The sequence below is a fragment of the Lacerta agilis genome, chromosome 8, assembly GCF_009819535.1.
Source record: "Lacerta agilis isolate rLacAgi1 chromosome 8, rLacAgi1.pri, whole genome shotgun sequence".
Classification (NCBI taxonomy): Eukaryota; Metazoa; Chordata; class Lepidosauria; order Squamata; family Lacertidae; genus Lacerta; species Lacerta agilis.
In genome coordinates, this window is record NC_046319.1 from 23,564,936 (window position 1) to 23,577,777 (window position 12,842).

At 46.1% G+C, this 12,842-nt stretch overlaps 1 protein-coding gene across 2 annotated transcripts in view; it reads left to right on the forward strand.

Annotated features, from left to right (window-relative positions):
* Positions 1–12,842, forward strand: part of ACOT7 (acyl-CoA thioesterase 7) — a 65,428-nt gene that overhangs the window by 30,710 nt on the left and 21,876 nt on the right. The window lies entirely within an intron of this gene.

The following is a 12,842-nucleotide window of genomic DNA, read 5'->3' on the forward strand; positions in this document are numbered from 1 at the left end:
AGCCAACCGTTCAGCCAAAAAAACAAACAAAAAAACCCCCCAACCATTCTAGGAAATGTGTTGAGAGACTGAATTGCTCCAAATTTCCCAGCAAAATGCAACATCTGTCGGTTTATGCAAAAAGCCTCATTTGGCACAGGCTCGCTTTTCTAGCTGTAGCTCAGCATCTTACTGGCGGCTACATCAGCCCTACATCAGCCCTGCACAGTTTATTCTACGTGTGCTGACAAATCCTCAACCAACCTCCCCCAACCTGGCGTCCTCCAGATGTTTTGAACTTCAGTTCCCATCAGCCGTGTGTGTGTATGTGTGTGTGTGTACAGAAAGGAGGAAAAGACAGAGCAGCTCAAAGAGAATGGAATGGTGCCTTTTTCTCCTTTACCTCGAAAGAGATCAGTGGAGGGGTGGATGGCAAAATGGTTTGCTCTTAATAGAGGTAGTAAAACCATAACTGCTGGTATTTTTGATGCTTCGCAACAGCTGCCTCTTTCCTAAAATGCTGCACCTGCAACTTGACAGTTTAGCAGAATTGATTTTCTCTTGAATAAAATGTTGGCAGATGTGTGCGGGTGATTTAGAAGGAACAGTTTTAATCATATTATGGTAAGGTTGGTTTTTGGCCAAACTAGGCCTAGTTGGAACTTTCTTCTTAAAAAAAATTCAAAATTGCCTTGTGCCATTTTCTGTGAAAAACGTGGAATTTCTCAAGGCTAGGGAGAGTTTGGGGAATAGAAGGGTGAAATATTGTGGAGCTCTCCCCCCCCCCCCCCGGCCCTGCATGCTGTTCTGTTAGCAGGGCTGAGACAATATAAAAATGCAACCATGTTGGTCTGTGAGCTATCAGCTAGATCTAATAATCCAGATTTGCAGCACTTTAGAGGGCAGATGAGAATATAATGCAGGTTTCAGGCACTGGATAAAAAGATCACCCCCCCCCCCCCTGGCCATCAGCTTCTCTGAAACTGAGGCTTCAGTAGTCGTTCTCACTGGGGTACAGTCTGGCTAGCAGTCCACTCCTCTGCATATCTGCTCAGGAGTAAATCCTATTGAGTTCAAGTGGGTATAGGATTGCAGGCTTCATGCTGCAAAGTTCCTTGGCTTCCAGGTGGCCATTGTGTGACTTATGCCTTTCCCAGGCATCCAGATGGAGCAGTTGGGAAGCAAGTTATAATGGGAGCTTTGTCAAGCTCACTGCTTGGTGTTTCGGGTGCAGTTTGCAGTGCCTGTCATTTCAGTGTAGCAGCTTTAGATGTGCAAGTTCAAACTTTTGAGTATCAGCAGAAATCGCAACATAATTGGCAGCCAGGAGGGCCTGACTGGCAGAAGGCAACAGATGTAGCACAGAGCGTAGCCCTGCCTTGGTGTTCTATTTTTAAAAGGCAATGGAAGTCACGCGATCTAGGAAAGATCCCACCAAGGCCTCAAGGTGAGAACCTTGTCCTAAAATCCACTGTTGACTCTTAATAGATTCTCGCAAGCAACCGAGGGGGCTGTCACTGTTAGGGTGGGCTTGGTGTTCTTAATAAAGCACCAGGTTCCATCCTCAGCACGAGGAAAGGCCTCAGCATGTGTCACAGAAGAGCTGTGTCTCAGATTCCTCTGCTGATCAGACTGGTTTCAATCAAGCAGACTTCCCCAACCTTAGTGACCTCAAAATATTTTTGGACTGCTGCTGCACCCATCAGCTCCAACCGCCCAGGGGGCTGTATAGAAATAAGTCAGTAGGGCAGGATCAGTTATGTGTGCAGGTCCGGTCTCCTCATCTGAAAAAATATATATTGTAGATCTGCAGATGGTACCGACACAGGCAGCAGGAGTGATCCTCACAAGATTAGACCCAAGTCTTTGTGGGTTCTTAGTTTAGGGGGGAGAGGAGATGACTGGGGGGCAACATGGGCAGATAATATGATATATGGCTGTGGAATTACGCATGATGAGGAACAAGTGTGTTTCATAATACTGGCATTTACTGTAGGTGGTCATCCAGTGAGGAAGATTGGGTGGAGAAAGCGCTTCTCCGCACAACACATGGTGGGTTTTTTAAAAAATTAATTATTAATTTTTGAGTTTTTTTCCACCAGTTGTGTTGATTCTCACTGGCTTTTTGGGGTGGGGAGGGTTAAATTCATGGATGAAGATGTTTGACACCAGTTAATCCATCATTTGACAGATTATGAGCCACTTTGGACACAGCCTTGTGGAACAGCAGCTTGCAAATGAATGCTGTCTGAATAAAGCCTCTATGGTCAGAGGTAGTGTGCTTCTGTTTTCCAGTTGCTTGGAAGACGACTGTTTGGCTTGGGCGCTGCAAGTGAGTTCCACAGAGGCATTTCATTGTAGAAACCAGGATGGTGGACTAGAGGGTGCCTATGCTTGGATCCAGCTATGGGGCTCTTCATATGTTCTGACAATTAAAGCTGCAGGAGGAAGACAAAATGGGCAGGTGCTGGCATGGGCTGCAGAAGCAACACACAGACTGTGCTCTGTTGTTCAGAGGCTGCAGTGCAGACAGTGCAGGTAGGAAGAGGCTGTGATAGGCTGAGCTGTGTCTGGCTTGGGGTCTTCCAGCTGCCCGAGATCCTGCGTGTTAGAGGAAGGCTAGCCAAAGTTCTCCCTACAGGTGGTGCTGGACTACAGCTCCCATCATTCCTGACTATTTGCCATTCTGGCTGGGGCTGATGGGAGCCGCAGTCCCATAACATCCGGAGGGCACCAGGCTGGCAAAAGGCTGAAGCAGAGTAACCTAGATAGATGTGATGATAATGCCATTTGTTGGGAGTTTTCTTTTAATCAAAATTTAAATCTGCTTGAATGCAGATGAGGTGGTGCTTCTAGTGGTGCCAGTGAAGAGAAGTGGTTGCTATAGAAACTCTTCATTATGAAGACTCCTCTTAGTAATCTAGACCTGTGTAATTAAAACATACACTTTGGAGAAGGAGGGGGCTCTCAACTTTAAAATCAAGTCTCGCAAATTAAGTGGAAGCCTTTAGCCGGGAGGATTATGCCAGAGATGGAACTGACTCGCTAAAAATCCTGTTTCATCCCTCTAAAAAGAAAGAAAAGTATATGTGTGACTTAGAGTAGAATCCTGGTAACACCTTCTCCCATCGAGCTGGTTTAGGAATAGAATGGCTGATGGATGCTAAGCCCTGGTGACCTCACTGCTCATTCTGTACTTGGGAACCAAAAAGAGGCTGTGCAGACATTTGACACAGGGAACCAGCAATCATGATGCAGAGTTGTCTTTTGTATTGAGCATATATGAATTCAAGCATCTAAAAAGCACCTTCCCTCTTCCTCAAGGCATTGACTCCCAGTGACCCAATAAACTTTAGAAAAAGACTCTCTGTCCTCCTCACCCTTTCCACCTGTTTACAAACACACACAGACAGATTTTTTATCCACAAAAGACTCTAGTAAGTGTGGTTAGGAAAATCTGACCAAGTGATGCTTCTGAATACCAGATGCTGGGAATTGCAGGAGGAGAGAGTCCTCTTCTGCTTGAGTTCTACTTGCTGGTTTCCTACAGGTAGGTGGTTGACCACTGTGAGAACAACAGGATGCTGGACTAGATGGGCCCCCTTTGGCCTGATCCAACAGGGCTCTTCTCATGTTCTTAGTTTGAATGGTTGTGGGTCTGTAGCTTTTAAGGGGTGGTTTGTAAAGTGGGTATATAATACAGGAAGTAAAATTCGGGGGAAGGATGTACACCCACCACCAGTGAACCCAGTTTATTTTATAGATCCAGTGCCTTCTCTCAAAACCAGCTGGTTCAGAACAAGGTGTCTCCCTCTCTCCAGCACCCTGGCTCCCACAGTAGCTGGCCAGATGGTTTCAGGTAGCCCACAAGCAGACTTGGATGGCAGGTGTGCCCCTCCAGCAACTGAGCTGAATATGGAGTTCCCGCCCGGTCCTTATTGCTAACAGCCGTTGGTAGGCACATTCATGGATATCTTTTCTACAATGTCAGAACATAAGAAGAACCTGCTGGATCAGGCCAGTGGGCCACCGAGTCCATCATCTTCGTCTCACAGTGACCAAGCAAGTGCCTATTATGAGGAACTGGCAAGTAGGACCTGAGCACAAGAGCACTCTTGTGGCCCAGCAGCTGGTAGTCAGAAGCATTTCTTCAACCGACCGTGGAGGTCGAGTATACGCATCATGGCTAGTAGCTATCAATAGCCTTGTGGACACATTCATGATTTGTCTAATCCTCTTTTAAAGCCATCCAAGTTGGTTGCCATCACTGTCTCCTGTTGGAGGGAGTTCCCTATTTTATGTGCTGCATGAAGAAGTCCTTTCTTTTATGTGGCCTGAATCTTCTGGGCTGGGGTGCGGCACATGTGATGGATGGGCCCTGGCCTGGAAGGCGGGGTTTTTTGCACATACTTTGGAATCACTGCTTGTTGTTTGTGGCCACGAAGCACTCTTGATGTGGGTAGGCTTATGCTGCTTTCCATTCTCCCTTTTGCTGTTCCTCCACAGCCCCTCTTCCCCCACACTTAACTCAGCCTAAAATGCACTCATTACAGCTGCTTCCATTGTTCCAGGTTGCTCCCCCAGCATGCCACCCTAGGTGCATTGCAGCACTGGTCCACACTGCACGTACTCCTCTCCTTTTTTTGCCTCTCACAGTACACCACAGGCTCTCCGCCAGCAGGGAGTAATGGCTTAACTGGCAGTCTTCATCTTATTGTTTTCCCCACAAGGGGCGGTGGTGTTTGTGTGTGTGCTGTTACTCGCCAGGGCCTTGCTGCCCTCGTGATGCATGCAAGGCCAGCCAGTCCCCAGGGTGGCTTGATTAATTGGCCATCACCGCCTGGTTGGGGGCAGCGGCAGGGCAGGGGAGATGGATGCTTTGTTTCAAGGCCTCCTCTGCAAATTGGGGTTAATGCGATTTCATCTGTCTCTGGCAGGCTAACACTAATAGGGCAGCAAGCAGGCAAGAGGAGAGCTGCGCTCGGGAGACATCGCTTTCCAAGCGACTCGGGAGCAAATCATTCCCTTGCATTTTTACCCAGCTCCTTGCAACCACAGGCCTAACTCTCGGGTTGGCAAAAGATCTGTTCTAATAAGGGGTCAAGGAGTGGCTCTTCTCTCTGAGTTGAGCCTGGTCATCCTTCATGGGGTCATGGGCTTCAGTCTGCAGCATCTTCAGTTTAAAGGTTGTGAGGTAGCAGAGCTGGTTCCTGCTAGAGACCCTGGGGAACCAATAAGAATGAACCAGACTTCACCATCCTGATACCCTCCAGATGTTTTGGGCTACTGTTTCCATCAGCTGTGCAGCGACAGCTGAGCTGGCTGGGGCTGGTGGGAGTTGTCACCCAAAATGGCTTGGTGGGGGCACCAGGTTGGTGAATACTGCCTGGAATAGGCAATGTTAGGCTAGGTGGACTAATGGTCTGGCACAGTATTTGCCAGCTTCCTATGCCTGAAGAGTAGCTCAGTCCCAAGAAAGTAGCAGTTGGTTAACCTGTTTAACCTCATGTTGCACCCCTTGGGGATGCTGCAGACTAAATCCTGTGGTCCCATCCAGGCAGTGCTTGCTCTCTACTACTGAGCTGTAACTCCCTGCCAATTTTTGGACTTTTATCCCGCTTCAGGCACTATGGCTATGTATTATTTGGCATGGAGAAATAAGAGTTGAATTAACTTGGAAGGTGGTCAGTATGTTTTGTTTTCCATCCCTGTCCTTGCTAGGTATATTTTAGCAGAGAATCGCTTAGTGATATACTGTATTGGTGTTCTGTTGTGCTGTTGTGTGTGCTGCAACTTTCCCTACTCTGTTGGTATTTACTTCTCTGTTTCAAAGCAGAAACAAAAAACTCTGGGCTACTGTCCTATGTGTGTGCCCATGCCCATTTGCATCTTGTATTTAAAAAGAAAACACCCCCAAACCTGGAGTGAGTTGCCTGTCAAATAGATACCCTGTAATTTGGCTGCCATCTATGAAATGACAAATCTCCTCTTCTGATACCAAACACAAAATTACTGAGAAATGCCTGTGTAATTATTCTTGCTCTCTTTGGGTGACAGCTTGAATGAAGTGGCTGTAAATGTTGGGGAAATGTGGATGCTGATAGAAAGGAAGGGCAGGGATGTATACCTTCACATATCCTGCTAAATGAACTTCTTTATAAAATGGGTGAAGGTTTCTGGACAGTTTTGGGACTGTGGGATGGAAACAGTTTTATGTGATGTTCATTGGTGTCTTTGTTGTTCAGTTGTGTCCAACTCTTCGTGACCCCATGGACCAGGGCACGCCAGGCACACCTATCTTTCACTTCCTCCCGCAGTTTGGCCAAACTCATGCTAGTCACTTCGAGAACACTGTCCAACCATCTCATCCTCTGTCGTCCCCTTCTCCTTGTGCCCTCCATCTTTCCCAACATCAGGGTCTTTTCTAGGGAGTCTTCTCTTCCCATGAGGTGGCCAAAGTACTGGAGCCTCAACTTCAGAATCTGTCCTTCCAGTGAGCACTCAGGGCTGATTTCTTTAAGGATGGATAAGTTTGATCTTTTTGCAGTCCATGGGACTCTCAAGGGTCTCCTCCAGCACCATAATTCAAAAGCATCAATTCTTCAGTGATCATTCTTCTTTATGGTCCAGCTCTCATTTCCATACATTATTACTGGGAAAACCATAGCTTTAACTATACGGACCTTTGTCGGCAAGGTGATGTCTCTGCTTTTTAAGATGCTGTCTAGGTTTGTCATTGCTTTCCTCCCAAGAAGCAGGCATCTTTTAATTTTGTGACTGCTGTCACCATCTGCAGTGATCATGGAGCCCAAGAAAGTAAAATCTCTCACTGCTTCCATTTCTTCCCCTTCTATTTGCCAGGAGGTGATGGGACCAGTGGCCAGTGACCACTGGTGTCTACAGGCAATAAATCTCTGCTCCATTGTTGAAGGGAAAATCCTAAGACACCTTTTTGAGAAACTAAACAATGTGTGGCCTGTACGATCCATGTTGCAGGTCAAAGCTTGCTATGCACCCCTTGCCTTATTTTTAATTTTTATTTCATCAACTCTGTCCCATGTGGAGTCCCCCTCCCCATCCTAGGTCATAAGAAGAGCCCACCAGATCAGGACAGTGACCCATCTAATCCAGCAACCTGTTCTCATAGTGGCCAGCCAGATGCCTCTCCTCTCCTGCGGTTTACAGCAGTTGGTATTCAGAAGCATTGCTTCCTCCAATTGTGGAGGCAGCAATGCTTCTGAATACCAATAGCCATCAACAGCCATGAATTTGTCTAATCCTCATTTAAAGCCAACCAGGTTTGATTCCTACTCAAAGCTAGTCCGATTGGAAAAAAAATTAAATGGTAAAAGCCTAAAGCAGCAGAATGGAGGAAGATGGAACAAAAGTTAATCTGCTCCAAAATTACGGTGAAGCAAACGAGCTTACAATATACCAAACATTAATAAAGCAGGAAGCCTGGAAGCTGATCAGAAACCAGCGGAGATCTGATAACATTGAAGTTGGTGTTCCAAAGGGAACAACCCTATCTGTTGCAGACAGAATTGGCCATTTTGTGCCTGCTGAAGTTACCAAAGCCAGCCTCAGACGGTGTAGCTTTGATGTGATCCAAGTGTGACAGTGTCAAGACCTGCTTTTTCTAAGAAAGGGCATTGCTGTCGCACAAGCTGAAGTTTTTCAAAAAGCATGTCATGCCACAACTATTCACCTGATGTACTGTATCAAGGAGCAGAGCTTGGGTCCAGGAGAACTGCAAGCTGCTCTTGGGTGGGTGGGGGCACTCTCGCCCTGTAGGACCACCTGTGTCCCTATAAATCGGGATCTACCAAACTTTTTTCTTACTTGGTTTAAGTCTCAGTTTGTTAGCCCACATCCAATTCATACCACTGTGACGCTGGTTCCAGACGTCCTCTCTGAGGTCACATGGAAAGGGGGGTGAGAGAGAGAGATTGGCACTGTACTGTTCCCCCCCCCCCCCGGCCGCCGCTGCCCCTGCCAAACATAGCTAAATGCTGGCACAGTTTCACAACCATGAGTGCAAAGATAATATCATGGTTTGAGTCTGAGAATACAGTTCTGATTTTTAAAGCTCTCACGTGTTATCCCTGGCTATGTTTTGAGACAGACATAAGCATGGCCCATGTAGTCCAGCCTCCTGTTCTCACAGTGGCCAACCAGATGCCTGTAGGAAACCAGCAAGCAGGACCTAAACACGAGAGCACTCTCCCCTCCTTTGGCTTCCAGAAACTGGTGTTCAGAAGCATTATTGTCTCCAGCCATGGAGGCAGAGCATAGCCATCCTGACTTAGTAGCCAGTGTGGCCGTGAGTTCCATAGTTTAGCTATTTGAAGAAGGACTTTCTTTTATCTTCCCCGAATCCTCCAGTGTTCAGCTTCATGGGATGTCCGTGAGACCTGACCTGCTGATGATGAGCTGTGCTTAGGACAGATCCCCACATTAAGCAAGAGACGCAGATTCCACTTAAACTGCTTCCCTTTATTGCATGATTCCCCCATAACATATAGGATCACTTGTCCCTTTCTCCGTGCTGCTATATGAGTGCACTGTGCATTTCCATCCTTGCTTCTAGGGAAGCACACAGCATGATGGGGGGAAGTGACGGTCCATGTTTTAGGAAGACAGCATGCTCTTCCTCCTGTTGCTTTAACAGCAGTGCAAGGAAGGAAGTCACGGTTCTAGTGAGCGTGCACTTGCCAGGGTATTTTTAGTAACTATTAGCTTCCCTGTCAGTCGGAGCCACGTTGCCTTGCTTCAGGCCGGGGGGGGGGGGGGCTGCATCTCTGTGGAATACGCTGAAAGCAGGTAGTAAAAGAAATAGTGTTGCGTCTCTCTCTGACTTCCCAACCTGTACGCCATTTATTTCACAGGCTATGATGCGAAGAACACCGTGTGTGTGTGTGTGTGTGTGTGTGTGTGAGAGAGAGAGAGAGAGAGAGAGAGAGACTTGCAAGCCATATCCCCATGTCAATCTGATTCTGTTGCCCCATTCTAAAAAGCCTGGTGTCTACCCACGTGGACCAAATGAAGTAGCATGCAGGCAGTCTTTCAGAAAACCAGTGTCAGACCAAATGCAATAGATTGGATGAGGAGATTATTTTAATTGATTACAAGGGCACAAGGCAGCACATATGGTTCTCCCTTTTCCCCATTTTATCCTTACAACGACCCTGTGAGGTAGGTTAGGCAGAGAGACCCAGAGTGACTGGCCCAAGGCCACCCAGTGAGCTTCATGGCCGAGTGGGGTTTTGAACCCCGGTCTCCCAGGTCCTAGTCTAACATTTTTAACCGTTGCGGCAACCACTGGCTCTCAGTGAGAGCAAAATTCTGTCTACACAAGGGGGCTTTGCTGTCTACAGCTCCCTGTGCCTCCCAGTGGGACACAGGCAGGGGGCCTGGGGCCTGCAATGGGATGGAGAAATGAGGAGGCTTTAGTGGCCCTATCTCACTCTGTCCTAGTCTGACCTTTTTAGCACTATCCCATACTGGTTTACCCAGCCATCCTCTCCTGTGGAGGTGCTTAGGAGCATGGTTGGATGCAGTCCCAGATATACCGTATTTTCCCATGTATAAGACTAGGTTTTCCCCTTAAAAATAATGTCAAAAATTTGGGGGCATCTTATACACGGATAGTAAAATACACGATTTTTTTTCTTGAATTGGAGCCCCCCAAAATAGGGGGCGTCTTATACATGGAAAAATACGGTAGTTGTCTCTACCTCTGTTGTTTCCAGCTAATGATAAAGAGAGCAGGATGCTTGGAGCTCCCCTCTGTTCAAAATGCACTACCCAGAGTACCGGTAGCTTGCCTGTCACCTAATTTATTATACTTCCAGGACCGAGAGACCCTGGGCAGTCTTCTTTTTTAATCTCCCTCTTTCAAATATAGGTACGCCTGGAATTTTAAAGGCCTGTAAATCTTCAGTGCTGCTGTGAACTTTGTGTTGTGGTTACCTTTTTGGTTTTGTGCTGCATTAGATTTTCATAGTGTCCTTTTTGTGTACAGCTACTTTTAATTTGTCCCAGAAAACTGTCATTATTGTATCACATATATGTCTCAAAAGCACTGTAAGTAAATAATTTCTTCCCCACTCTCCAAGTTTCGGGGATCAAAGAGGTAGCACCAAAATTTCAAGCAATTCATCTCCCCATTTGGTTTTGATGATGCTCTCAAGGCAAGTCTTAAAATATAGTATAAGCACTGATAACTGGGAAACATTGGCCTGCGAGCACTCCAATTGGAGAACAGGCTTTACTTTGTCTTCATGGAAGACAATCTTACTCAGCTACAAGTGAGAGAAGCTACTTCACAACCTCCCTTCCCAAAGGCCTTTATGCAGCTTAAAAGTCTTGTCAGAATGGATTTTGATTTGTGCATAAGTCACAGGCCTTCCTCTTTCCCCCTCCCCCTTACCTCCTTTCTTACCTGCTGTGATGAATGCTCCACTTGCCTGTAACACTTGCTGTGCTTTGCCTTAAATTGCTTTGCCGGTTTTCCCCCTGTAGAATAATGGCCTGGCCTCTTCTTTTATGTTCCTTAAACCTTGTGGGGAAGTGGAAATTGAAGCCTCGAGGAAGAATGCAGGCTTCCTTTTGATCAGAGACCATTCCAAAGGAGAGTCTGGAGGAAAGGAATTCTGTTTCCCCCGCAGACCTTAAAATTTCAGTGCATTTTATTGTTCTTCCAAAATCAGCTACATTTTCTCTGAAGATCTTAGGGCCTTGTTAAGCTGCAGTATGTATTGTGCACTTATTTAAAACGTTTGTGTCCTGCCGTTCCAAAAATGGCTGTTGGGCCCAACAAAGAACAAGGAATTTGAAAATACAGTCAAAATGCTTAAAATGTTATTACTTCAAAGAAGAAACAGCAATAAAAGAGCAGAGGTAAACTCCAGAGTTCACTAAGATCACTAGCAACCAAAGACATTCCTTAAAATAGGTCTTCATCTTGCAGTATGTAAAAGAAAAATCCCAGGTGTGGAACTGCCCAGCCACCTGGCCCTTAGGGATAAACCCACTGGTTTCTTCAGTAACAAGTGGAAGACCCTCCAGGAAGGGGTGAGGCAGATCTCTTTGGGATGGGTATTCTAAATTCTGGTTGTGCCCTACCCCCAAAGGCCTCTCTGGTCGGTCAGGATTTTGGCACTCTTAAGAGTTGATATTGATATTAAGAGAATGTGGTCCTTTACGGTCTAGCTAGCTGTGGATCTCTGTCTTTAGCTCTCAACCACTTTCTAGAATGCAAATAACAAGCTTGCACAGAAAGGCTTGATAGCACTCACTGGCTGCTGCTGCTCCTCGACAGGAAATTGCTAAAAACTGGAAACAAGCCTCAAACTTGTCTCTCTGGCAGAAAAGCTCACAAATGAAAGAAGGCTGCACAAAGGCCTAATTAAACAAGATTTATTCATCAGAATTTGGTTCACATTTGTAGTATCTGCTGTGAAACGCACCAATCTGTATACTCCCATCTGGTTCACAGATAAAAGTTTGGAGGATCTGCTCTTTGACAAAACACTAACTAATGGCCTGCCGGGCTGAGCCTGCCATGTCATCATGGAATATTTCAATGTTTATGTCATGGTATGACTCCTGGAACGTCGTTATGTTCTTTGTTCTGTGGCTTTTCCTGTTTTGTTTTGTTTTAAACCAACACACAAATACTTTTTTTGGGGAAAAGATCCAGCTGCTGGAGGGAAGTTGGGGTGTTTCCTCAGTGGTGTTACTGAGTGCTGAAAACCTTAGCTAATCATGTGTAGCTAATTCCTAAGATAAGAATTCAAGGCTGCTGGGAAGACATAACCTCTGCTTTTTGAAGCTCTACCAGGGCTGCGTCCACACAGCAGTTGATTCCATTTCCCCGATTTCCCCCAAACTGTTGATTTATGCATTGTATTTGAGCCTTCACATGGCGTAAAAGCCACTTCTGGAAAACTAATGGAACATTGTGCATGTTTAGCGCTCATTTCCATGTTGTTTGATTCCAGCAGAGATCTGTTTGCAACCCCCTTAAGCTGGAAAATTGTGGGAGCAAAGTGACAAAATTTGGGGCAGTATACCGGCATACAACTCTTCCTGCTATTTTTGTGGGTGTGGGGATCATGGGGGAACAGAAACATGCCTGTGTGGAAAGCAGGGAGAGATTAGTGACATTGTCTAATGACATTTGTTTTTATGCCACCTGTGCCCACTGGCATGAATAAAATGTAGCGCAGCATGCTGGTATAGCGGTCAAATATCCAGAGTTCTGTAACCTGCAGTGTGAAGGGAATGTTTAGAAGGGAACTGAAGGGCTAGCATTATAATCAGGAAAACTAAGGCTATATTACCACGTCTGAATGCATCCTTGCTCGTGCCTCTAAGCCCAGATATGAAGGAAGCCCCATTCTGGCTTCAGAGGCACACCATATGCTTCAGAGCCTCCCCCCCCCCATCCTTAAGAGTCAGAAACATGCATGCTTTAAAATAACATGAAAAATGAAAACAAAATAAAATAAAAAATTCTTTCCAGTAGCACCTTAGAGACCAACTAAGTTTGTTCTTGGTATGAGCTTTCGTGTGCATGCACACTTCTTCAGATACACTGAAACAGAAGTCTTAAGGTGCCACTGGAAAGAATTATTTTATTTTGTTTTGACTATGGCAGACCAACACGGCTGCCCACCTGTTACTGGAACCATGAAAAATGAGACACTCAGCCTGCAGAATTCTGTGGGCTGTACCAGTTTCTGCACTTCCATAGAGAAGTTGCAGGATTCATTTTCTGCAGCCTGGAAGAATGGCCACCAGGATAGAACAGAGTAATTTTTGCATGCTCCCAAACAGCAGCTTTCCAGTCCTTGAAG